The 24,385-nt window shown below is 53.5% G+C and overlaps 1 protein-coding gene and 3 long non-coding RNA genes across 4 annotated transcripts in view; 1 reads left to right on the forward strand and 3 right to left on the reverse strand.

Annotated features, from left to right (window-relative positions):
* The window catches only part of COL22A1 (collagen type XXII alpha 1 chain), a 201,493-nt gene extending 198,244 nt beyond the window's left edge, over nucleotides 1–3,249 (reverse strand). The window contains exon 1 of the mRNA XM_045162761.1: nucleotides 2,767–3,249. The gene's annotated coding sequence lies outside the window, so the exon portion shown is untranslated. The remainder of the gene's footprint in view (nucleotides 1–2,766) is intronic.
* Nucleotides 3,250–4,088: 839 nt separating this feature from the next.
* On the reverse strand, nucleotides 4,089–6,867 carry LOC123329518. The gene is made up of 2 exons (XR_006545101.2): nucleotides 6,389–6,867; nucleotides 4,089–4,613 (listed from the first exon to the last, which is right to left on the reverse strand). It is a non-coding gene; the product is annotated as an uncharacterized LOC123329518 (long non-coding RNA).
* A 91-nt stretch (nucleotides 6,868–6,958) lies between these two features.
* On the forward strand, nucleotides 6,959–14,360 carry LOC123329520. The gene is made up of 4 exons (XR_006640056.1): nucleotides 6,959–7,167; nucleotides 7,888–7,990; nucleotides 8,452–8,534; nucleotides 13,640–14,360. It is a non-coding gene; the product is annotated as an uncharacterized LOC123329520 (long non-coding RNA).
* Nucleotides 14,356–22,475, reverse strand: LOC123329519. The gene is made up of 2 exons (XR_006545102.1): nucleotides 22,415–22,475; nucleotides 14,356–14,625 (listed from the first exon to the last, which is right to left on the reverse strand). It is a non-coding gene; the product is annotated as an uncharacterized LOC123329519 (long non-coding RNA).
* Between the last annotated feature and the right edge of the window lie 1,910 nt (nucleotides 22,476–24,385).

The following is a 24,385-nucleotide window of genomic DNA, read 5'->3' on the forward strand; positions in this document are numbered from 1 at the left end:
TGAGGTAAGCCATTCAGACTCTCACCTTCCGTTTCCTTGTTCACAAAACCAAGAAACAAATGACCCACAGAGAGTTCACAGTCCTGACCCGAGTGACCACACACCCGTGCTGGCCTCTATCAGCAGCAGCACTGAAGGAAGAGCAGGGGGCCAGAGCGGATGAGCAGAATTTTAGGGGTGGAAAGGAAGCACTTAGGAAGTGCAGACCTTCAAGCTGGGAGAAGACCTTAAATGTTCACCTGGCCATCAACGTTCAGATCAGCACCCCTTCCGGCTCTGTGAAATGGCCGTCCAACCTCTGTTTAAATCCCTCCAGCGTCGGAGCCTCGTGCCCCAGTGATTGAATCCAGGGGAACCCCTCCTGTCTCTGACCTGATATTCCCACTGGACAGGAATCCAGCATCCAGTGAAATTTCATTCACCGGTCCTCCTGCTTTCACTCTCTGGGGACCAAGAGAGCGGGTCAGCTGTCTCTTCTCCACGGCATCCCCCCAGATTCCATCAGCCATAGGTCTTCTCTCCTCCACAACAGAGGCTCTTTCTTACAGTCCACAGCTCTGTTCCCAGGGCAGCCTGCATTCTCTCCTCTGAAAGTGACTCCGCTTCTCTGCAACCCTCTTAGAATGGAATCAGAGGGAGAGAGAGAACCTGGACCTTCCAGTCCAGAGGGGGCAAGCCCCCTGCCGGTCATACTGATAACCATGGATGACCAGGGGGCATCTGCCTGGCGGGTGGGCAGCCACATGGATGGCCTCCCTGGGACACAAGCCCAAGGCTGTCCCATCTTCTCACTTTTCAAGAGAAGCCAGAGATTAAGATGTATACATGAAATCTCCTGATTCAGTTTATGTTGAAAAGTAATTAAAACAAATGCAAAATGCACCTAAGAAGCATTAAGACTGTCTGAGGACTGGATCAGCCTGTAGGCCACTTCCTTAACCATTTTGTAAATATGAAAAAACTTTTGAGAACCTGATGAAACTTTGAAGAAGCTCCAGGAAAAAAAAAAAGTTACAAATTTCTGCTCCCAACATTTTCAAGGCCCCATGGAGGTGTGCACGTGTGCTCCGACAGTTGTGTTTGACTCTTTTTGATCCCAGGGACTGTAGCCCACCAGGCTCCTCTGTCCATGGGATTTTCGAGGCAAGCCTACTGGAGTGGGTTGCCATTTTGTACTCCAGCGGATCTTTCCAACCCAGGGATCCAACTTGAGTCTCTTGTGTCTCCTGCAATGGCAGGTGGATTTTTTTACCATGAGCACCACCTGGGAAGCCCCTTCAAGGCCCCATTGATTCCCAGAGTCACTTCTGGATCTGCAGGAAAGGAAACCCTCTGCTCTTCCAGCCTCTTGACAGACACAGGACACCCATCGACACAAGGTGACAATTTCCCCCAAATCACACAGCTGGCCCCTGAGCAGCAGAGTGACAAGGAGATGCAGGATGGGGCTGGGGTACAACCACTGATTCCACCCCCTCCCCGGGCCTGTGCAGCAGAAGCTAACTTAGATACACCGCATGCCAACGAGGTCCCGGGCACTCTCAGAGTTCTCCCTGCGTGCTTTAATCATGTCCATTTGGCAGATAAGGAACCCGAACCTCCCTGGGCACAGCTCCCCCAGCTCAGGGCAGCCAGAGAGAGCAACAGAGTTAAGACCAGGAAGCCAAATGAGCAGCAAGGCTCCTGCCCTTCACCAGCATCAGTGCCAACCAGACAGCACACCCCACTCAGCCCAACACAGAAGCCCTGGGCTTTAGAACTTCCCTGGAACAACTCAGTACACTAAACTAGAAGGGTCTGAAGATGCGGCGCATCACCAGGGGTTCTCACAGCACAAGTCTGGCTTCCTAGGACTTTGCCGGGTGTACATCCTCAATGAGACACAGACAGACGGGAGCTGGAATGATCTGTGTTCCCACAGGGGTGCCCTACAAGGTGCTGGAAGATGACAAGTAATGGAATGATGTTCTGTGGAGGGGAGCAGGGGGGTTGCCCCCTTCAGGACATGCCTGATAAGCCTCTCCCTTGTCTGTCATCTCTGAGTCTGGACTTGAGTGGGGAGAAGGGAAGGCACATTTTCCCCAAAATGTGACTAATTCCAATTACACTTTATAACCTGGGACAAGAAGCTCAGGTCTGCTGCAGAGATTGGCTTTGCATAAAAGGAACAAAAACACCTTCCTGGGCCGGAGAAAGTTGGGAGAGGGAGACACACTGCTCAGATAGGAAAGAGATGTCAACTGAGACCAACAGGCAAAGCTCCTGGACACTGAATGCAAAACCAAAGGGACACTATCCTTCCCCACTTCACTCTCTTTGTGATTTTTTGTCTTTTTTTTTTAATCTTTCTGGCTCCTGCTCCAAATTTCTTATTGGAAAGTTAAAAGAAGCTAGGATGTCTCAACAACTCAAAAGTAGCAACTCAGAAACCAACCCGCATCTGACAGGCTGCCGGGCGCCAGCCACCCTGTGCTCCTGTTTCCCAGGGTTGCTTGGCTGGAATCAAACAGGTGCTTCTCACCCGACTTTGCTCCATCCCACTCTGAACCTAGGCCCAGCACAGGCCCACCTGTCAGGACCGAGGTCACACCTGAGCAGCTCAGCGCGCTGGTGCTCCAGAAGGAGCTAGATCCCAGGGAGGAGAGGGCATTGCCCCGGGGGCTCACACCCCCAGGACGCTCCTCTCCTGGTCGCGGAGGAGATGGGGGAAGCCTGAAGCCCTGTGACCCCCGGCAGCCCCGAGCAGAGAAGAGAAGCCGGCCTTACCTGGCAGGGGCGAGGCTCAGGGGGATGCCAGCCGGGGTCCCAGTCCAGGCGGATCCAGAAGAAGCGAGTCTGGAGAAGCCGCGAGCCCCAGGCAGCCCCCTCCCGGGCGGGGGGTGTCACCTGCCAGCGGCCCCGCCCACCCTCCCCCCAATCTAGCAAACTGACTCCCTAGGTTAGACCTGTAATATCTCTGGCGAATTGGCCCCGGCCGGGGTCCGGAGAGAGAGCTAGTTATCCGACCACTAACTAAATAAATACTGTAAAAAAGGTGAGTCTTGGCACTTAGAGGATAAAACAGAAAGTTTGTGAGAAACAGAAAAATAAGGAAACGGGAGACACCTCCTTGGGAGGAAAAAAATGCAGCAGCGGCAGCCAGCCCAGCTGCTGCCCAAGAACAAAGCTGCTCTGGTCCCCCCAGGGGCGAAGCGGCCAGGGAGGTGGGATCCCCAGCCCCGAGCGCGGAGGGCGGGGCCCGGCGGTGGGCGGGGCGAGGAGGGAGGCGGGCGGTGGGAGGGGAGGGGCTAAGAGGGGCGGGGCGGGCGAAGGGGCCGGGGCGGGGCGAACGGAGAAGGACACGCCCGGTCCCCTGGAGAGGGGCGGGAGGCTCCCGGAAGAAGAGGGAGAGGGGATGGGGTGTCCCTCTGGGGGGTCGCGGTGGGGGGTGGGGGCAGGAGGCTGGGGAGGGGTCAGGGCAGCAGGAACAGCGTCGGGCTCCAGGCGGCAAAGAGAAGTCGCTCAGAAGCCCGGGACACGGCCTGACGACTCTCGTCCAATTATAGACTTTAGCGGGTATTTCGGTCCCTTTTACAGCCTGGTCTGAAATAGCCCCCTCGCCAGGCAGCAGCTGCCTGCAAGTTTGGAAAGTTTGGAGGGGCAGGGGGCCGGAGGTGGGGGGCTTCGCCTTTGCCGCGCTCTGTGAGCCCCTCTCCCGGCCCAGCACCTGCCTGCCTCTGGCTACAGGTGGCCCCTCTCCCTGCTCTCAGAACACCCTGGGCGAGGGGTGGGTTGATGTCCTTCTTTTGAGATGAGGACTAGGAAAGCTCAGGGAGAGCCGTTGTAATCCGCCCGCGGGGGTCCCCCAGAAGAGCAGGGGTGGGGGCCAGGTGGGTGTGAGGAGCACACTTTCCTTCCTCAAGGGCTGCCAAGCCTCCAAAAGAAGAGAAGGAACAGGTGCTGGCCCCAGGGGCTCTTCTGCTTTTTCTTGCTGACCTCCGTTCCTAAAAATGGGCCGGGCATGAGTATTTTGAACTAGATGAGAACATGGCTTAATTTGAATGACCTCCCTCAGCCCCACTCGACCCAAATCAGACTCCCAAGCTCGGGGGTATCTTTATTTGGCACCCTGCTCGGCAGCAGGGATTTAATAAACAGACAGAGTGGGGCTCATCTGTGACCAAGGGAACTCTCAGCCATCCAGCCCCTTCCTTCCCCTCCTCCTCATTTCCCTTTTCGCCTGTGGCAGTTCATTCCACATGTGGTTACTGGGAGCCCACTTGGTACCAGGCAGAGTGTCAGGTGCCAGGTAAATGGAACACAGGAGGCGTGCTGGGAGCGGGGGGTGGGGGGCACTGTCCTGGCATGGGATGGCGACTAACTGGCATGGGCGCCCTGGTTATCAGAGTGACAGGTAGGGTAGGGAGGTTAGGAAGAGAGTCATCACACCTGCATGAAAGGACTAGATGGCACAGTCACTTAACACACAGGCGTCACGGGCCCCGTGTGTGCCCAGGTGCCAGGTATCATGGTGAGCCTGGTCGGGAGGGGGAGGTTGCCTGTGTCCATCATCACAGGGAGACAGAAAACAGGGATGCAGCCCACTGCACTGAATGACCAGGTTGTCCTAAGAGCTGTGAAGGACACAGAGAAGAAAGATGAATTAGAGAGTGAATGGAGAGGGAGCCAGACTCCAGAGTCAGTACCACGGGGCCGTGACTAGAGATGGGAGCACCTCTGCCCTGCCTGGTAAAGGAGGGCACCCAGGGTCGAGGCTTGCAGGGTGCCCAGAGGTCACTAGGGCACAGACAGCTGTCCAGGCAGAGTGAAGGACTTGAGCGTAGAGTTGAGGGCCCCTTGTGGCCTGGGGTTCGTGGGGGGACTGTGGCCAGGGCCAGGCTAGAGAGGGGAGCAGGGCATAGGTGACTGATGCAGCTGGGGAGGCCTGAGAAGAGTGTGGACTGGAGCCGGATGATCAGGAGTGTCTGGAGTGCTTGTGGGGCAGGGGTTTGGCCAGTGGGGGGCTTTCTAGAGCCCATGGGCCATGGTAGGGAGGTGAGCTGGGAAACCATCCAAGATCAGAGAGAGACTCCTAGAACAGCTAGTGCCGAGCCCCGTGCTGAAAATGAGCTTGCACATTTGAGGGGCGGCCCCAGTGGGGTCCCGCAAACAGCCTCTCCCCTCTGATGACCCCTGAGACCTAGTGAGGGAGGTTGGCTCACAGGACAGAAGGCCCCTTCCACCATTGCGACTGTCTCTGGGACCCTGCCCTGCAGTGGTCCTGTCGCCCAGGGCTCTCCCCCTGCCCCTGCCCCATGCCTCACCATGACGGAGTATGTCCTGACCACCAACTGTGGACAGAGCCCATGGCCCCCACCACCCTAGCCCTCAGTCTCCCATCTTCCCTTCTGCTGCTGCCAGTGGTTTCTTAAAAATTATTTTGTTTTTAATTTTTATCAAATGCAATGGTAACTGTTTTTTGCCGTCTATGGGGTCGCACAGAGTCGGACACGACTGAAGCGACTTAGCAGCAGCAGCAGCAGCAGCAGCAGCACATGGGATCTTAGTTCCCTAACCAGGGATTGAACCCTTGCCCCTGCAATGGAAGCACGGAGTTTGAATCACTGGACTGCCAGGGAAATCCCTGCTGCCACTGTTAAACCAGGATGAAGGCCTCTCTGGGCTGGACAAACCCCCGGAGACCAGCGGCCTCCCCTTCCATCTCCTTCCCCACCTGAGCACCCCGAGGCCCAGAGAGGAGGCTGGGCATACTCGGCACTGCCGTCCAGCCCCTCCTCGCTGCCGTTCTTCCAAACCAAACCTCTTCACGAAAACGGATCCGTGGGTTCACAAGGTCACGCCCTTCCTCTGAGAAATGGACACAAGGATTTGTTCTGTTCTGTATCTCTGCAAAGAGAGGCTGAGAGCCTGGAGAAGTGAGCAGAGGGCTCTGCAAAGACAATTCCAGAGAGCTCTGTCTCGCCTCCTTCCCTTCTGGACTCTTTCTCTGCTGAGTCCAGTTGCTGAGTCCAACTCTGATGCCAAGCTGCCCACATTTTCAAGATGTGTTAAACAGAAATAGAAAATGTGCATGGGTATCATTCCTCATGGGCCTCCTGATGGCTCAAACAGTAAAGAATCTGCCTGCAATGCAGGAGACCTGGACTCGATCGGGAAGATTCCCTGGAGAAGGGAATGGCTACACACTCCGGTATTCTTGCCTGGAGAATCCTATGGACAGAGGAGCCTGATGGGCTACAATCCACAGGGTCACAAAGAGTCAGGCACGACTGACTAATACACACACACACACACACACACACACACACACACACACACACCATTCTGCATACAAAAGTATATGGATATCCATTAGACAAAGAGCTAGAAAATGTCTCCTGTGACTTACTTCATTCTCATTTCTTTCGCCCATTCCATCATGGTGATGATTAACGCCATGGGTAAACATATGGAACAACTTTAAGGTGATTGCCAGTCATGGTTTGCATTTCTGGGTGGAAACATCATGGGATCCTCTACTCAAGGTTTCCCGAAGGTGCAGTTCAGGTGTTGCAGACCACATTTCCCTCAGAAATTTCTGGGGAAGAATTGGCTGCCGAGCGCATTGAGGTTGCTGGCTGTGGTGCCTTGCTTGTGGCACAGAGATCCCTGTTGTCTGGCTCCCCGTCAGGGCCGAGCGTGGCCCCAGCATCCCTGTGAGAGGTCAGTGCTCTCCATCAGACGTCTGCTTCTTCCTGGGCCAGCCCAGGGGGAGCACCGCTCTCATGTCTCTTTCTGCCTTCTGCCACCAGCCAGAGAAAGTTTGGCTGATTTCAGAAGCTCATGGGATTAGGTGAGGCTCTTCCAGACAATCTCAATAAGCTCCCTCTATTAATGTCAGGTGGGCCCCATCACATAACACAAGCCTGAGAGTGATATCCCACCCCATGCTGACGTTCTAGGGGTTAGAGAGGGACGTTTTCCTGGGAGGAGTCACTCTGACCCACCACGCCCTTTTATCAAACTTCTGCACTTACTGAAATCTGTAGTTATTCTTTTCCTTCCTCTTAAGAAAACTGGGGTATTTCCTGCATTTCTTTCTTATTTCTATCTCTGTGAGGGCAGTAAATGCATCTTCTTGATCACTGCTGTGTCCCCAAGCCCAGGGTGGTGCTTGCCGTGTAACAGGTTCATTACAAATCAAATACAATTGACAGGATGAACATCGCGGAAAAGCGAGGGGGGCAGCTTGTTGTGGTTGGAAGGGTGGGGCGGGGGAGGGCATGTTTGGAATGGATTCTGGGCACCCTCCTCCCTCCACCCACCAGCCTCCAGGGGGATCCTTTGAAAATCAAATCCAGTTTCTTTATCTTTGCTGGAAATGCTCCTGTGGGTTTCCCCATTTGCTTAGAATCAACTCTGAAGCCCCCAGGCCACACCGTGTTCCTTCACAAACTGCCCAGGACCCTGGCCTCCCCACCGTCTGTCCCTGGACCCTCATCCCTGGGCACCAGCCCCAGTGGCCTCCCTGCCTTTCCTCCCACCTGGAGCCCCCCTGCACAGTCGGGGCTCTCGGTGGCCCTCCCTCCCACGAGGCCCGCCTCAGGCGTCGTGTACTCCTCCACAGAGGGCTCAGGTCAAAGGACCCTCCTCAGCAAGCCCCCTCCCCACCCCATCTGCGTTTATTGGGCACGATGTCCGAGATTATTTCGGAACAACCTAAATGCCCACTGTGGACGGATGGATGAAGACAGTGAGGTATGGACATATGATGGAGTGTCATTCTGCTTTGAAAAAGAAGGAAATCCTGCCATATGTGAGAACACGGGTGTGTCTTGAAGACACTCCTCTTGGTGAAACGGGCAAGTTTCAGAACGATAAATGCTGTATGATTCCACTTCTGAGCAGCTGGAGTAGTCAGATACACAGAAGGAGGGCATGGAATGGTGGTTGCCATGATCCAGGGGAGCAAGAAACGAAGAATCCCTGTTCAGGGGGTATGACGTTTCACGTAAGGAAGATGAATCCGTTCTAGATTCTCTACAGCAATGTGCACAGTATGGTATTACACACCTAAAAATGGGTTAAGAGGGTAGATCTCATGTTAAGGGTCCTGACAATAATGAATTAAAAAAAAATGCAAACCAGCTCAACATCTGTCCCTGCTCTCTACTTGGCTTTGTGGTTCTCCAAGGCCTGTCATGGGCTTCCCTGGTGGCTCAGACAGTAAAGAATCTGCCTGCAATGCGGGAGACCTGGATTCAATCCCCAGGTTGGGAAGATCTCCTGGGGGAGGGCATGGCAACCCACTCCAGTGTTCTTGCCTGGAGAATCCCCCTGGACAGAGGAGCCTGGTGGGCTGCAATCCATGGGGTCGCAAAGAGTCGGACATGACGGAGCGACTGAGCACAGGCCAGTTGCGCTTTCTGACAGCGTATTTTATGTTTGAGTGTTTCCTCTTTGTCTCCGCAGCCAGAAACAAGACCCAAGAGGGCAGGAAATTCTGTTGCATCCTTTGGTGAGGACAGCGCCTGGTCCAGAGCAGAGAGGAGCTGGTGAGTGAGGGGACTTAATCCCTGGGCTGATGTCTCCTCCTGAGACGCCCTGACATCTCCAGTGAAGCTGGAAGTGTTAGTCGCTCAGCTGTGTCTGACTCTTTATGACCCCAGAGACTGTAGCCCCACCAGACTCCTCTGTCCATGGAATTCTCCAGGAGAGACAGCAAATAATACTAGCAACTAAACAACAACGACATCAGTCACCATGGCCACGAGTTAGGCACCTGTGTGCTAGAAACAGTTGCAGACACGCGTGTGTCACTTTGAGCTCAGCTGGCGGGGTAACAGGGCCAGCCTCCTCTCATGGATACAAGACGGAGGCTTGGTTGCTGAGAATCCTGCCAGAGTTGTCCACCTGCCTATGAATCTAGGTCTCCTTCTAGAAACTTTTCTTCTACATATCCCAGCCTGAAACATGACTTGAAAATTTCCTTTTTTTAGCACAAAAATGCTCTGGTTTCTGAAAAGTGGGTCGAAGTTATCTGCTGAGAAATCAAACACTGGTTTCCTGGCAACTCAGAATCTCCTTCCTCCTCGGTCTTGCCCGGTGTGCCATTCAGGGTGATTTCAACCAGAGCCAGCACACTCATGGTGCGATCCTGCCAAAGCCACCTAGGCAAGTCCTGGGCCAGTTGCTTGCCCTTGGGTTCACACCCCATTCCCAGGCTTCCCTGTTTTAGAAATTGAGCCAGTTACACCAACATCAGTAACTCCTTCTTCCTGTGAAGTCCCCAGCTAAGATTCCTGGGCACCCCGGGTGATATGACTGCCCACGTCCAGGGATCTTCCCTGTCGGTTGGCAGCATCTCAAATCATAAGCTTCCCTTTTCCAGGTGAGGCAAGTGAGCTTCGGAGGGTCGCTTGCTCCATGTTAGAGCTAGTAAAGGTTGAACCATTCCTTGATTGTGAAATCAATTAAATTATGTGCAGTGGGTCAAAGACAACTGGAAGGAACATTAGTAAAAACGGCAGTGATTGTACTTCCCGGAATGCATTCCTCATCAGCACAGATATGTTCCCAAGAGTGTTCAGACTAGCACTGTTTACAAAAGTGAAAAATGGGCAACAGTCATAATGTCCGACGCTACGGGATAGGATGAAAGAAATGATGGAAAGTCATTCAAGTGGAGATTTAGGGTTATGCTCATTACAAGGTAAGAAAGAATAAAACAGGAGAAGAGTTGGGGGAAGAAAAAAAGCAGACGCTCCCTTTCTCTTTCCAAAAGTCTTTATTGAAGAGATGCTTTTGTAGCTTTCTTAATATTTTCTACATTCTATTTTCTAAAATGAGAACATGTTCTTTACATACCCTGCATGTGTGCTAAGTCACTTCAGTCATGTCCTACTCTTTGCGACCCCATGGACTTGTAGCCCACCAGGCTCCCCTGTCCATGGGATTCTTTAGGCAAGATACTGGAGTGGGTTGCCATGCCCTCCTCCAGGGGATCTTGATTTCCATCTGTTCTTTCACTTCACACACACACTAGATGCCCGTCACATGCCAGGAAATTTCACTAAGCTTAGTGAATGAAGAACAGGAATTTCCGTCGCGATTCCTCAAGGGATAGGTGGCTATTCCCAAGTCTTTATTCAATGACAACAGGCTGCAGGAAACATCTTTCCGTGTGCGTCTCACTCTGTTCTCTATCTGTGCTTGTGAATTAGGCAGGAAGGGTCCTAGAAATGGTCCCAGGTGGTTAAAGGATGTGTACACCTTATTTCCTGATAGATTTGTTTTTCTTAAATAGCTTCAATGTTAGAGCCCAATACAGAAATAGCGATCTTACTCTGTACAGGACAAGAGTGATGGGGGGAGGGGGTTTGGAGACGGGAGGCTGCTTTATAAACTGGAGTTTTAGGAAAGAAGGAAAAGTCGGGACGGTGCATATGTGGAGCATCTACTATCTGCTCGGCACTGTCAGAGCTGGTTACGCCCAGCTCACAGAGACAGGGGCTCCACGAGTATGCTTGATGTGGCTGAATGATGCAGAAGGCAACATCATCCCTGCTGCAGAGATGAGAAAACAGAAGCTGGTTTTCGACTTCTTCCACGCCCCGCTGCCACCCAGAGGTCAATCTGTGTCCCTCGTGGGCAGCTGGGAGGGGGTGGGGGGGACCAGCGAGGACTGAGCGCTCACTCACAGGGCCACCATCCAGTGATGGATGCCTGCAGAGCAAGCATTCGAATGCAGGAGAGAAAAGCGGTGCGGATCTGAACTCTCCAGAGACCGTCTTGGCTGCGTGGAGTGGCATTATCTGTCCCCGTTGTTCCAGAAAAACAAATCCACTTTCCTAAATTACACGCCTGCCTGTATTATAGGGATTACATATCCTCGCCCATGTGCTCGGCAGGCATCCATTGAGCCGGGCCTCCGGCCTCGCAGTATCAATTATGCTGACGAACTGCCTGTGTTCACATGCCCTGTGTGGCTTTGCGCTCATCCACCTTTGCAGGCGGTGAGAAAGGCGCAGACAAATATTTACAGGGCGACAGTGGACTGGGCGTGGGCTTGCACGCGGGATGCGCCCTGCCTCAGGTTATCTGGACAAGGAAAGGGTTGGAAGGGGCCGCCTTCTGTCTGCAGGGGTTGGGGAGGGGGACCCATACATGGTCTCGGAGAGATACCCTGAAGTCTGAGTATCACCCGCTGCAAGGACTCAGGGCAGAGAGGGGAGACCACCAGGAACCCTTGTTCTGCCGCTTACCCAGCTGCATAACCTTGGCCAAAACACCCACCATCTCCTAGGTCCTGCCTCGTGGCGCCCATCCCGTGGGTTCACGCAACTCTTCTGAGGGTGACTTCGAGGCTTCAGTAATTTCCTCATGTAAATGACATCCCCTCTGTGAAATTAGCCACAAATGCCAGCACTTAGTAGGTGCTCAGAAAAGCTAGTCATGGTCCTCTATTGAGCCATACAGTCTCAGGAGAGTGGTCTGCACATGGGATGTGTGTGAGGTGCTGAGAATGAAAGAGAAGATGTTTGTGGGTACAGAGAAAACTCAGGCGCCCCTGGGTAACCCGCGTGACTCGGTGATTGGTGCTCCTTCTTGGCCCCAACCCTGCTCTCAGGTAAGTGAAAGCGAAGTCGCTCAGTCGTGTCCGACTCTTTGTGACCCCATGGACTGTAGCCCAGCAGGCTCCTCCGTCAATGGGATTTTCCAGGCAAGAATACTGGAGTGGGTTGCCATGTCCTTCTCCAGGGGATCTTCCCGACCCAGGGATCAAACGTGGGTCTCCCACACTGTAGGCAGACGCTTTGCCGTCTGAGCCAGTAAGGCGCCTGCAATTCTCACCAGTTCCAGGGTCAGGACTAAGTGTGCATACATTATAGGTGAGGTCCAAAGTCAGCACCAGACTAGCCAGGAAGCCTGAGTTCCAGCATGGAAGTACGCATGCAGGGTCAGCTGGAGCCAAGACCCCTCCTGTCTCCAGTCTGAGCTGAGGGAGCACGTGGAGGTCAGGGCCCAGGGAAGGGAGAACTGAAGGGGCTGGAGCCAGGCGGCTGGGCGTGATTCCTTGCTATCTTCTTTTTTTTAATCTTATTGATTTTTGACTGCCCTGGGCTTTCACTGCTGCGCGGCCTTTTCTCTAGTTACGGTGAGTGGGGGCTGCTCTCTGGTCGTGATGCGTCGGCTTCGCATTGCGGTCTCTCTTGTTGTGGGCCACAGGCCTTAGGGCGTGAGGGCTTAGTAGTTTCTGCTCCAGGTTCCAGAGCACAGGCTCAATAGTTGTGGCGCGTGGACTTAGCTGCTCTGAGACGTGTGGGATCTTCCTGGATCGGGGATCGAACCCACATCTCCTGCATTGCCAGGTGGATTCTTCAGCCCTGAGCCACCTGGGAAGCCCTTCCTTGCTGCCTTGAGTCAACCAAACGCAGGAGGCTGCTGAGATGGGGAAGGAAGAAGTGGGGGTGGGCGACTTGAAGGCATGCTCAGATTTGGTTGGAGGCAGAGCGAGCACAGGGCTTCCAACCTGGGAGGAAAGGCTGTGTTAAGGAAGACTCTCCTAAGGACAGGGCAGGCGCGCCGCGTCCAGCCTCAGGCCCATCAGAGCACCTCCGAGGCCTGCTGCCCGCGCAGCCCCTAGCCCCCTGCCACCAAAGCCCAGCCCAGCTTCCTCCACCCACGGTGCTGTTGCCTCCCTAAAGAAGCATCTTTCCTTTCCACTGAGCCAAGACACCCTGACCCGGTGGCCCTTGGAAATGACCTTCAGATTCAAAGCTGGTAGGATGAGGGCAAAGCAGGGGGGGCGGGGGGAGTTGCCGTGGGAAAGTGGAGGCCCCACGAACCAGAGGGTGGATGCTGACTCCATGCTCAAGGCGAGACGTGCCCCCTCTTTTCTGCACACTTCAAGGTGCCCTTCTTTCTCTGGGTACAATGTCGTGAATGAGGCCGGGATTCCGGGCCGGGCGGTGCATTCAGGCTTTGTGCCGGCCACAATGAGGGGTTTTCCGTGGGCCACGGGCCTCACAGCATGGGGCTTCACGTGGCCAGAGAGACTTTGTTGGGGAAGAAGCAGGGAGTTTCTGGGACTTTCTCAGAAAACAGTTAAATACACAGACTGTGCCCTTAGAGGAGGCCAGCCTGGCTGGGGCTCCTGGCAGCTTCCCAGAAGAGCTGTGTCCTGGGCATGGCCTGGGCAGCTGGTGAGCTCTGCAGAGGCTGGGCAGGGCCTGCGTGGGGCCGGACTGTGTGGGGCAAGAGAACTAAGCTGTGAAAGGAGGGTTAAAATAAAGTCCTCCCAATTCCCTTTCAACTAAAAAACTTGCTGTTCAGGACTGGCTACATTTTATGCAGATTCTAGCTCAAAATGAAAATGTAGGATGCCTTGGGGCTTCCCAGGTGGCAATAGCAGTAAAGAACCCAGCTGCCAATGCAGGAGACGTGAGAGATGCAAGTTCAATCCCTGGGTTGGGAAGATCCCCTGGAGGAGGGCTTGGCATCCCACACCAGTCGTCTTGCCTGGAGAATCCCCTGGACAGAGGAGCCTGGCGGGATACAGTCTTACAGGCCATGGAGTTACAAAGAGTCGGATGTGACCGACATGACTTGGCACACACCCACACAGGGTGCCTTGTTCTCTCTCTCTCTGTCCATCAAGGAGCCGGCTTACGAGCTATGGAGACTGAGAAGTCTCATGAGCTACTGTCTGAAGTTGGACACCAACTCAGGGAAGCTGGCGGTGCAACTCCAGTCCAAGGGCAGGAGGAGACCCAGAGCCCAGCTCAAGGGGTCAGCAGAGCGGACTCTCCCTTCTTCTACCTTTTTGTTCTATCCCAGCCTCGGTGGATTGGGTGATGCCCACCCACGTTGAAGAGGGAAATCGTAGTCCATGGACTCAAATGTCAGTATCTTCCAGAAGCATCCTCCCAGACTCACCCAGAATAACGTTTAACTAGATAGCAGGCCATCTTCAGGTCCAGCCAGGTCGATACAGAAAATTCACCATCACGAGGCCCTTCTGGCCATGGGGTCCTGCATGTGTCTGCACGGGTCTCCTGTGTGAGGCTGGCCCAGCTGCTGGTGCCAGTCACTGCCGCTCCTCTGGAGGGTTTATCTGATTTGGCTTGTATGAAACCCTTCCATAGGCTGCGACAAGGACAAACCCATCCACCTTGTGCTGGAAGACCTTAGACAAAAGCCTTGCACACTCGAGGCTCATCTTCCTTCTCACCTGCGTGACGGGGGTACTGACAGTACTTAATCAGCCGTGGGGATTACATGCACGAGTGGCGGGGCCTCTCTGAGTCTGCTTCCTCACCTTGAGAACATTCTTTGTTGTTAGGACCATTTAAATCAGACAATACCTGTAAAATATCTGGCACATACTGCAACTCTTGTTTTAATAATTATCATAAGTAAGAGCATCTCCCCAGGTGCGTGGGGAAGAACAGCAAGGGCCCAGGGTCTGTAGCAATTCTCAGAGTCAGGCAGGGCAGAGGCGTGGTTCCAATGCTTGATCTGAGGCAGGATCAGAGAGTTGTTGAAGTTCACGGGGGCCACGCAGCTTGCAGGATCCCAGCCAGTCTCTCTGGATCCCCAGACTGGCCTCCAGCCCTGCACAGAGCTGAGGTGCTGGACAGGAAACTGAGGCAGAAATTCAGTTTCAAAACCAGATGGCAGGTGTAGACCCTGGTTAGGGATGCAGATGCCCAAGGCTCTCCCAGCCCCACCACAGGGAGCATCGGATGTTAAGCACGAGGGGCTAAATGGCTTCTGGACCCCTTCCTGCTGAGACTGTGTTTATCTGTCCAGCCCTGTTCCCTGTCAGGACTGGCTTAGAGGAATACTTCTCTGTCTTCTATGAGGTGTAAATACACGTTTCTTGGAAAAAGGAGGAGGAGGGAGGGAAGAAAGAAAAAGAAGAGGGGGGAGAGGAAGGTGAGGAAGAAGGGGAGAGGAGAGAGAGGGGGAGAATGGAGAGGGGAAGAGGGAGGAGGGAGAGAGGAGGAGGGGAGGGGGAGGAGGGAGACGAGGAGGAGGGAAAGGGGAGGAGAGAGGGGAGGAGGGAGAGGAGGAGGAGGGAAAGGGGAGGAGGGAGGGGAGGAGGGAGAGGAGGAGGAGGGAAAGGGGAGGAGGGAGGGGAGAAAGGAGAAGGGAAGAGGGAGGAGGGAGAGGGGAGGAGGAGGGAGGGGGAGGAGGAGGGAGGGGGAGGAGGAGGGAGGGGGAGGAGGGAGGGGAACAACAAAAACAGCATGATGGTTTGGGAAATAACAAGTTAAATTTCAACAAACTCTATACATGGAAACCCACAGCATCATTAATAGACTCCAGAGCTTTGTGAACCACCGGCAGGAAGTCCCAGACCCATCTGCACAAGAACCACTTTCCGGAAAACACTTGCAGAGCATAGTTAGGCAACTCCAAACCGTGGAGCTCTGATGAGGCTGGGACCTTCATTGGGGGCATCTGGGCTGGCCAGGCAGAGCAAGGGCGGGCAGGGAGCCCTTTCTTAATGCCCCTTGGAGGGACCCAGAGTTTTGAAACCAGGAGAGGAAAAGGCAGCGTGCTAGGAACCGTGTAGGTCACTGTTCTGGGGAAGACGCTGGCCTGGGCACCACATCTGATGATGCAGGGTTGCAGGTGGTCATTAACCTTCCGCAGAAGCCAGGCTGGCAGGGACATCAAACACGAGAGGCAATGGAGCATTTCCGGGAGGGTCATGTCTAGTTCCCACGCCAGCCTGACAGCCACCCCCGCCCAAGTCCAGGGACATCTGCCCCGTCAGCTCGCCAGGCTCCTCCGAGACCTGGCTCTGCTTCTGCAGAAGCCCAATACCTTCTCCCCTCAGGGCAAAGTCCACAGCACCCCACAGCCGTCCTCTCCAATCCTGGGGCTGAGGACGGGCAACGCGGACCTTCCCCTGCCCCAGGCTTCTTTGGGAAGGTGCTGTCTTTGAGGAAAGTGGCCGGTGGCTTGGTGGCACTGTTACTGGCCCATTGTCTCTAAGAAACTCTCTTTCTCCTCCCTTGGAGCCCAGGGCACTGCCCGGTGGATGAGAACTCGGTGCTCTACATTCAAGTCAGCACCTGGGGAGACTGAGTAGGCTCTCTGCCCCTTGGTGAGCCTCAGAGTCCATACGCAGAAAACGAAAGAGCCAGAAGCTCTTATCCAGCACGTTCATCACGTGATGAACGTGCTAGATCATATGGAAAAACACTGCCCTGGGCTCTTTTGTTTGGTTCCCAAGGGGAGAACTTGAACCGTGGGAAGAGTCAGGCATCCACTCGGGAGAAAGCAGGTTCAAACACATGGACAAGGAAGCATCTGGACAAAGGAGCACACAGGCGAGGCACGAATCCTGGCAAATCTTTATCTAAATCATAGCATTCTCGATCCCCTAACCTTGAGTGGAGGGCCACTTCCGTAACAAGTGCAAACCTGAGTGAGGTTCTGGCCTGTAAAATGCAGATACAATTACCATGCTAATCACCCACCCACCCTTTGAAGGGCAGCACCTGAAGGGGTGAAGCTGCTGAGCTCAGAGTTCATTCCCGTGATGGAGCTGCCTCCTGAAACAGTGAGCTGCCTGGAGGAAGTCCGGGAGCACGGAGAAGGGAAGAGGGGAGGAGGTGATGGGCCCTGCTTAAGGGGGCTTCTGGGCTCCCTCCTATCACTCAGGGACCAGTCCAGCCTGGGACTGTGACCACAGGCTGGCCTCCAGAGTGGAGCTCTTTCTTGGACTCACACTGGAAGTCAAGCCAGTGCAGGGGGAACAGGTGGGCCGGGAGAGGGAGCAGCAGGGGAGAGGTCCATCCAAAAGACAGCAGCAAAGGGGGTAAAAGGGAGTGAGTGCTGGACGAGGGGCCAATACTTCTGCCTGGGCTGATTCCCGACAGGAGCGCGCCCCCTGGTGGACAGCGCAGGTAATGGCCCGGCCCCGCGCTCGGACCCCGTTCTGGTCTGTCTGGGTCTGACTGCCCGGTGCGCTCTTAGATATCAAAGCACATGCACTATTAGGATGAGCCAGGAAAGGTACAAGCCACCAGAACGAACTGCGGAGGGGAGGAGGTTAATCTGCTATATTCGCAAGACCCAGACGTACTCCCACCCCGAGGGCTTTAGAGTGGACTCTTCCCAGAAATCCACCCTCTGTTCCCAGGATTCCTCACTCCCTCCATTGCTCACAAGGACAACCTGCCCTCTCCCACCCTGGGCTCTGACTTCTGATGTCAAAGACTGAGTCATGCTCAGGCCCAAAGCTGCAGACCTAGTGAACGGCTCTCTCCCTGTTGCATGGTAGGCAGTGCAGTTCCTGATGGTGGGCACGTTGTTTTAACAAGACGAGGCCAGCAGTGAATTGGCGCCCTTAGGGACCGGCCGGCACTTTCCTTCTGAACTTTCCCACCTCCGCCTGGTCTCCATGGTGCTCAAGACTCCATGCTCCTGCCGGCACCCGCCCCCTTCAGCGCCAGCTTCTGCTCATGGTCCATGCTGACGGGGGAGTGCCCACCACAACCCCCACCCCCACCACGCTCCCTGCTCAGGACAGACATGTGGACTGGTTGTGGCCAGTTCAGGATGCCTCAATGGTCCAGGCAGCTGACCTTGCCAATATCCAGCCAGTTAGCTTCTCTTTCTTAAGAGCCCAGCAGGGACTAAGCAATGTGCTGCCAGTACCAATTCCAAAGAGCCAGGAGAGGGAGGCTTGCGTGAGGGTGGGGAGATGGACTTGGTTATATTTTCAGCTTGTGATGATTAGCTTTGCATCAGCGTGGCTGGGCCATGGTGCCCAGATATGTGGTCAAACACTCTGAGTGTTTCTGCAAGGCTATTTGGGGGTGTTTTAAATTACATTTAAACTGGTGGAAATTTGAGAGAGCAGATTGCCCTCCCACATGTGGGTGGGCCTCATCTAATCAGTTGAAGGCATGACTAGAACAAAAAGCCTGATCTCCTCCAAGCAAGAGGGAATTCTGCAGCAGACAGCCTTCGGACTTGAATGGCAACAGTAGCTCTTCCTGCATCTCCAGCCTGCCAGCCCACATTGCAGATTTTGGACTTGCCAGTCTCTGTAATTACATCAACCAGTTCTCACAGTTGCATGAGTTAGAAGAAGTAGAGTGGTGATGTAGGGTGGGTCAGGACAGGTCGCCTGGGGAATGATGTTAGCACAGGGCCTGGGATGTCTGCAGTCACTCAGCTTCATAGAGTGTTTTTCTGTAGGAAAATAATTGCTCCTTGTACAACACAGCAAACCTGATGATAATTCACTGGTGTCAGTGAGAGGATGACAGGCGGCCAGGAAGCCCATGTGGAAGGCTTTCTGTGTGACCAACACAGTGTGAGACCCAGGTCACACCAGCTGCCTCCGTTCTCTCAGAAACCAGTTCTACGTCATATTATGAAATTCAATTGTTTCTGATTTATATTTATTTTTAAGTCTGCTTCAAGAAGGCATTATTGAATTTATATTTATGAGTAAATTTATAACATATATTTACAAGTTATAAATCTGTAACTTATAAATATATGTATTTTAATTTTATGACATAAATTGATAGATTCATATTTATAAATAAATTCCAGAAGAAATCCAGGAATCTGCGGAGCCTCAAGGAAGATGTTTGCTTTCAGTTTTCTTATATGTGTACACTTTTATTTTTTCTTTTCCTATAAAACAGATGACATAGAAAATATGTCTATGCATATTTAGTAGAAAAGTAGTCTACTAAAATGTTTAAAATTAAAATCTTCCCAAATATTAAGTTTGCAAATATTTACTATGAACAATTTGGAGTATTTTTAATCTAGACTTTTTTTTTAATTAAGAAAAAGCTATTTTGAACATTACTGAGAATATACAGGAAGTGTCCAAGTATATCATGGTTTGATTCTTAATACAAACATGTCCTAAATATTATTTTCAAATGCTTATTAAAAAGTCCCACTTATATAAATATTATTTAGGGTATAAATTATATAATCATCTTAGTAAATCATTCTCCATTTTGGTTGATTTCCAATATTATGGAAAAATATCACAAACATTACATTATTTGACTGCTTTCCCCTGCATTTAAGGCTTAAACCAAAGGACAAGGCTCTTTTGCCTATGGAGCTTGGAGGTAGGTGGTGCCTGAGTGAGTCCTTGGCTTCATGGCCCAGGGTCCCTCAGCTGCTTTCTCTGCCTTCCTCTCATCTCTGTCATTGGATAAAAACCAGCATCAAGGCCCTGTTTAGCTCTCTAAGGCCAGGCGACTGCAAACTCAATAAGGTCACAAGAGGACTCTGTCGTGCAGTTTGGATGTCCGACAGTGCCCTTTAAATGTCACTTCACTGAGATTTCCTTTGTCATTATTTTAATAGTTCCCTTCCTTTCTTGCTCTATAAAAAGTGAGCATTAACTTTGACTTCAAACCTTTAAGACAACCAACTTATTAAGCCAATTTGAAAGCAGGGTCTATAAATCTGAGGCTCTGACACCCCTTGATAACTTCATCTTGCCCCACACCCCTGGACATGTGGCTTCAGTGTGTTCTCAATGCCTGCTGGGCCCTGGGTGCTTCTCTAGGCTCTGGGGGCACACAGAGGACCAGCTGTGGTTTCTTTCATCAAAAAACTCAATGAACAGAAGTGTCAGAAAAGAATGCTGTTCAGTAAGAGGTAGGGAGAGATTGTCAAAGCAGTACCCCAGACTTCCATGCGAAGAACTCAAAAACTCAGAGCACATTGAATATGAAGTCAATTTTTAAAATGAAATAAGAGGAACAACCAACAGCTACAAAAAGGGTCAATAGAGGGGGGAGGCAATCACGAAGTCTCAGTGAATGAGGGGTGGGACCAGGGCCGGACCCCACACACCTTGGGGCTGGAGAGGGGGTCACTTCTTCCCCCAGGACGCCCCCGGCAGCCTGGGGGGAAACAGAGCTGCAGCTTGGAGGGAGGCGGGCCTCGGGGCAGGGGATGTGGGGAGGCAGGACCATGCCAAGGCCAGCATCCTGCTGAGGCCAGCATCTCAGTGTCCTGAGACTCCAAACCCTCTCGGCGATCAAGGGAGTGCCTCGTCCTGGCAGCTCTGCTAGTTAGAAATTGTGCCTCCTTGGGCACAGCATTAGCCTCTCTACTTCGTTTCATCCCCCGTACAGTCAGGGCAGGGGAGGGGAGGGTGATAGCAACGCCTGGGCTGCCTGAGTATCCCGAGGACTGACCAGGGTGACACAGGCTAACGTGGAGCCGGCACCCCATCCCGGGGATAGTGGGCTGAGGCAGGAGAGCTGGTGGCCAAGGTCCCGCCACCAGGGCCTTCCTCCTGCCCACCTCCCCGGTCCTCCTGGGCTTTCTCTCCCGACCCGGTCCTTCCTGGATGCCAGGGCCGCCCGCACGCTGAGCCCAGGCTGCCCTCTGAGCTTGAGCCACACAAGGAGAACGTGTCCAAAATCTGTAAGCTGGCAGCAAGCAAAGAGCCAAGTGCTCCCTGGGCCAAGCCCAGAGACCCGTGATCGCCGCTTGAAGGCCAGCTGAACCCAGGGATGAGCTCCAGCCGACACCGTCTCACTCCCAGGGAGTGCTCCCCCTCGGAGAGTCTTTCTGTGACTTTGTGTTTCTGTCTCTGTATCTCTGTCTGTGTCTCTGTCCGTCTCCCTCCATCTCTCTGCGTCTCTGTCTGTGTTTGTCTCTCTGTGTCTCTTTGTCTTTCTGTCCCTCCCAGTCTCTCTCTGTGTCTCTGTCCATCTGTGTGTCTCTCCGGCTTCCTGTGTCTCTGTCCGTCTCCCTCCATCTCTCTGCGTCTCTGTCTCTCTGTGTCTCTTTGGCTTTCTGTCTCTGTATCTCTGTCTGTGTCTCTGTCCGTCTCCCTCCATCTCTCTGTGTCTCTGTTTGTCTCTCTGTGTCTCTTTGTCTTTCTGTCCCTCCCAGTCTCTCTCTGTGTCTCTGTCCATCTGTGTGTCTCTCTCTGTCTCTTTGTCTTTCTGTCTGTGTCTCTATCCGTCTCCCTCCATCTCTCTGCGTCTCTGTCTCTCTGTGTCTCTTTGGCTTTCTGTCTCTGTATCTCTGTCTGTGTCTCTGTCCGTCTCCCTCCATCTCTCTGCGTCTCTGTGTTTGTCTCTCTGTGTCTCTTTGTCTTTCTGTCCCTCCCAGTCTCTCTCTGTGTCTCTGTCCATCTGTGTGTCTCTCTCTCTGTGTCTCTTTGTCTTTCTGTCTGTGTCTCTATCTGTCTCCCTCCATCTCTCTGCGTCTCTGTCTCTCTGTGTCTCTTTGGCTTTCTGTCTCTGTATATCTGTCTGTGTCTCTGTCCGTCTCCCTCCATCTCTCTGCGTCTCTGTGTTTGTCTCTCTGTGTCTCTTTGTCTTTTTGTCCCTCCCAGTCTCTCTCTGTGTCTCTGTCCATCTGTGTGTGTCTCTCTTTCTGTGTCTCTTTGTCTTTCTGTCTGTGTCTCTATCCGTCTCCCTCCATCTCTCTGCATCTCTGTCTGTCTCTCTGTGTCTCTTTGGCTTTCTGTCTCTGTATCTCTGTCTGTGTCTCTGTCTGTCTCCCTCCATCTCTCTGAGTCTCTGTCTGTGTTTGTCTCTGTCTCTTTGTCTTTCTGTCCCTCCCAGTCTCTCTCTGTGTCTGTCCATCCATGTGCGTCTCCCTCTCTCTGTGTCTCTCTTTCTGTCTCTATACCTCTGTTTCTCTCTGTCCATCTCTCTCTGTCTGTCTCCCTCTAGGGTGGAAAGCTGATAGCATCAGCTAAACCACTTTCAGCTGAGTTTCCTTCCCACCCTTCCCCCATCCCCAGGTGAGTCCCCTCCGCTTCGGGAGGCCAGGGGCTCAGAATGCAGATCCCCAAAGGGAGCGGGGCACAGATACACGCTCTCCAGAGTCCCCTGCACGTCGCGTCCCTGACCCCGGGCTGTGTGCGAGTACGCGTGCACACACACACACACACACACACACACACACACACACACACACACACTGCCCTCTGCCACGTCCCCCAGGCCCCTGCCCTGGCTGCGTCCCCGCACTCCCTTGGTCTAAGGGCGGCTCTCAGCGTCTCTGATTTTACCGCCTTCTCAGAAAGGAAAGGCCACGGCCGGAGAAGGCCTTTCACGAATGCCCCCCATAAAGCTGCCCTGGGAGGGGCACAGGCGGGCAGAAAGCAAATACGTAAACAAAAGGCACAGCGCCCCCTGCTGGCAGGGCCGGTGGATGGCAGCCAGGACAGGCCAGCGGGCCCGGAGCCCGGGTCAAATTGTCCAGGGCGGAAGGACAGAACCAGTGACCCGCAGGTCAGACTCGACCTTTAAAGATTTCACTCTCGTTGTTATTATTATTACCTGTGTGGTATTAAAAAAAAATCTGACTTCATGACCACCATTTAAACATCTTGAAAGTTCACACTCAAGCTCGCCTACCCAGGGCTTCCCAGATGGCTGAGCGATAAAGAACCCACCTGCAATGCTGGAGGCTCAGGAAACGCAGGTTCGATCCCCGGGTCAGGAAGCTCCCCTGGAGGCAGGCATGGCAACCCCACTCCAGTCTCCTTGCCTGGAGAATCGCATGGACAGAGGAGCCTGGCAGGCCACAGTCCATGGGGTCTCAAAGCGTCGGACACGACTGAAGCGGCTGAGCGCACATGCGCACCGCCTACCTAGCCTCTCTGTGAAGCCGCCCTGAGCGCGCATGCCCCCACCGGGCCCCGCCCCCAGAAGGAAGGGCGTGTCGCAGTCCCCGCCACCCCGCCCCGGCTGTCTCCCCATCCTCAGGGGCATCTGGCCCTTCTGTACAATGCAGCTTACAACAGCTGCTTTGAAGCACCCCTGCTATATCCCGTGGGGGAGATGAGTGCCTGGCGGGACCGTGAGGACGATCTGAGCTGACCTGGAGCAGCCTCACAGGCCCGAGGCCTCTGACTCTGCGGTTCTGTGTCCCTCGAGCCGCGGCTCCAAATCCACACTCCAGGTCCAGAAGCCGCCGGGCTCTCACAGCCCTGTCATCGCGAAATCGCAGGCCACCTGCAGCCTTTGCTCCCCACGCGGTCATGACTCATCCACCGCCACTGACATTCTGCAAGCGTTTAGGATGTCACACATAGGCTGGATGCTGTGGTCCCAGGAGGGATAACAAAGTGAGCCATGCACGACCCTGCCATTTGGGGGCCGACCGCTGTCACAGAAAGACCCCCAGACTGGAATTCTGCTGTGATGCTGCCCAGCTTCGGAAGTTGAATGAGTGAGTCATTCGCCTCTGAACCTCAGTTTCCTCGTGTGTGAAGTGGGGGCTGTGGGTCCTTTCCCGAGGGGTTGTGGGAGCACACATGTGAGAGTGGGCACGGCTGTGGTCTTGGTTTCTGTGTGCTCTCGCATCCGCCCATCCTGGCGCACCCTCATGTGCGAAGCCGGGACCTGCACTCCCCAGATAGCTTTGTTCCTGACTTACCAGTGGGGGCAGGCACCAAGTTCCCAAGAGCCAGCCTAGAGGGCAGCTGGAGAAGGGGAGGCCAGGTGCTTCCCCTCTTTTTCTTCTTTTGGGCATAGGCTGGCCACACTGTGTCCCCTCTCCTGTTCCAGGGCATCTACCATGGATTTGGCTGCTTCTCGAAAACCCTGGTTCCTGGGATCTGCTGGCGTAGCTTTGGTGCATAGAGATACCCTTACAGTTTAATCGTCTGTCTAGCCTCTGGGGAAAATTCAGAGCATGCATATGGAAGACAAGTGCAGAGAAAAAGACAATGAGCTGGGCAGTCAGGCAATAAAAGGGAAATTTATTAGAGGGAAATGAGGGCAACTTGAGGAGAATCAGCGTCCTCCCTTTCTGATGGGGTCTTTCTTTATACCCACTAATGAAACATTCTCTGAAGGGATGCTTAAGTTTTAGCCTGCAGTTGAGTCCTGTGGTCACGTAGCCAGAGGTCTGGAATCTGGAGGTCTCATAGCTTTGAGAAGATAGGCGCCAGTGAAAAAAGAATGTCGTTTGGGCAATTTGGTCAGTCTGAAGGGTGACTGATTTTCTTGTTTGTTTGTGAGGTCAACATAATGAACCGTCTTAACGATGAGCCCCCATGTAGACCCTATCAGTATACACACAACCAGCTCCCCATCAAAGGAGGCCAATGCTCACAGCCGCAGAGAACGATCCATAAATTCACCATCCAGTCCTCTGCTTGGGGTTTCATTGTGAAGCAGGGTTTCTGATTTCCTTAAGAAAGGGTGTCCCTTTGTCATACTGGACTTTGTAATTCTTGTGTTTTCTAAAAGGAAGCTATGAAAACGCTGCTCTGCCAACATAACCAGTGGACCAACCGCAGTCTTCACTTGGACAGAAGACGGGGCCTGCTGAGATATGCAAGAGGCTCAGACACCCCAAGAAATCTGTGTATTGTTTTGGGATCCCTGGATGCAGGAATGATGGGGGGCTTTAGGGG

This window comes from Bubalus bubalis, chromosome 15 (assembly GCF_019923935.1).
Source record: "Bubalus bubalis isolate 160015118507 breed Murrah chromosome 15, NDDB_SH_1, whole genome shotgun sequence".
Lineage (NCBI taxonomy): Eukaryota > Metazoa > Chordata > Mammalia > Artiodactyla > Bovidae > Bubalus > Bubalus bubalis.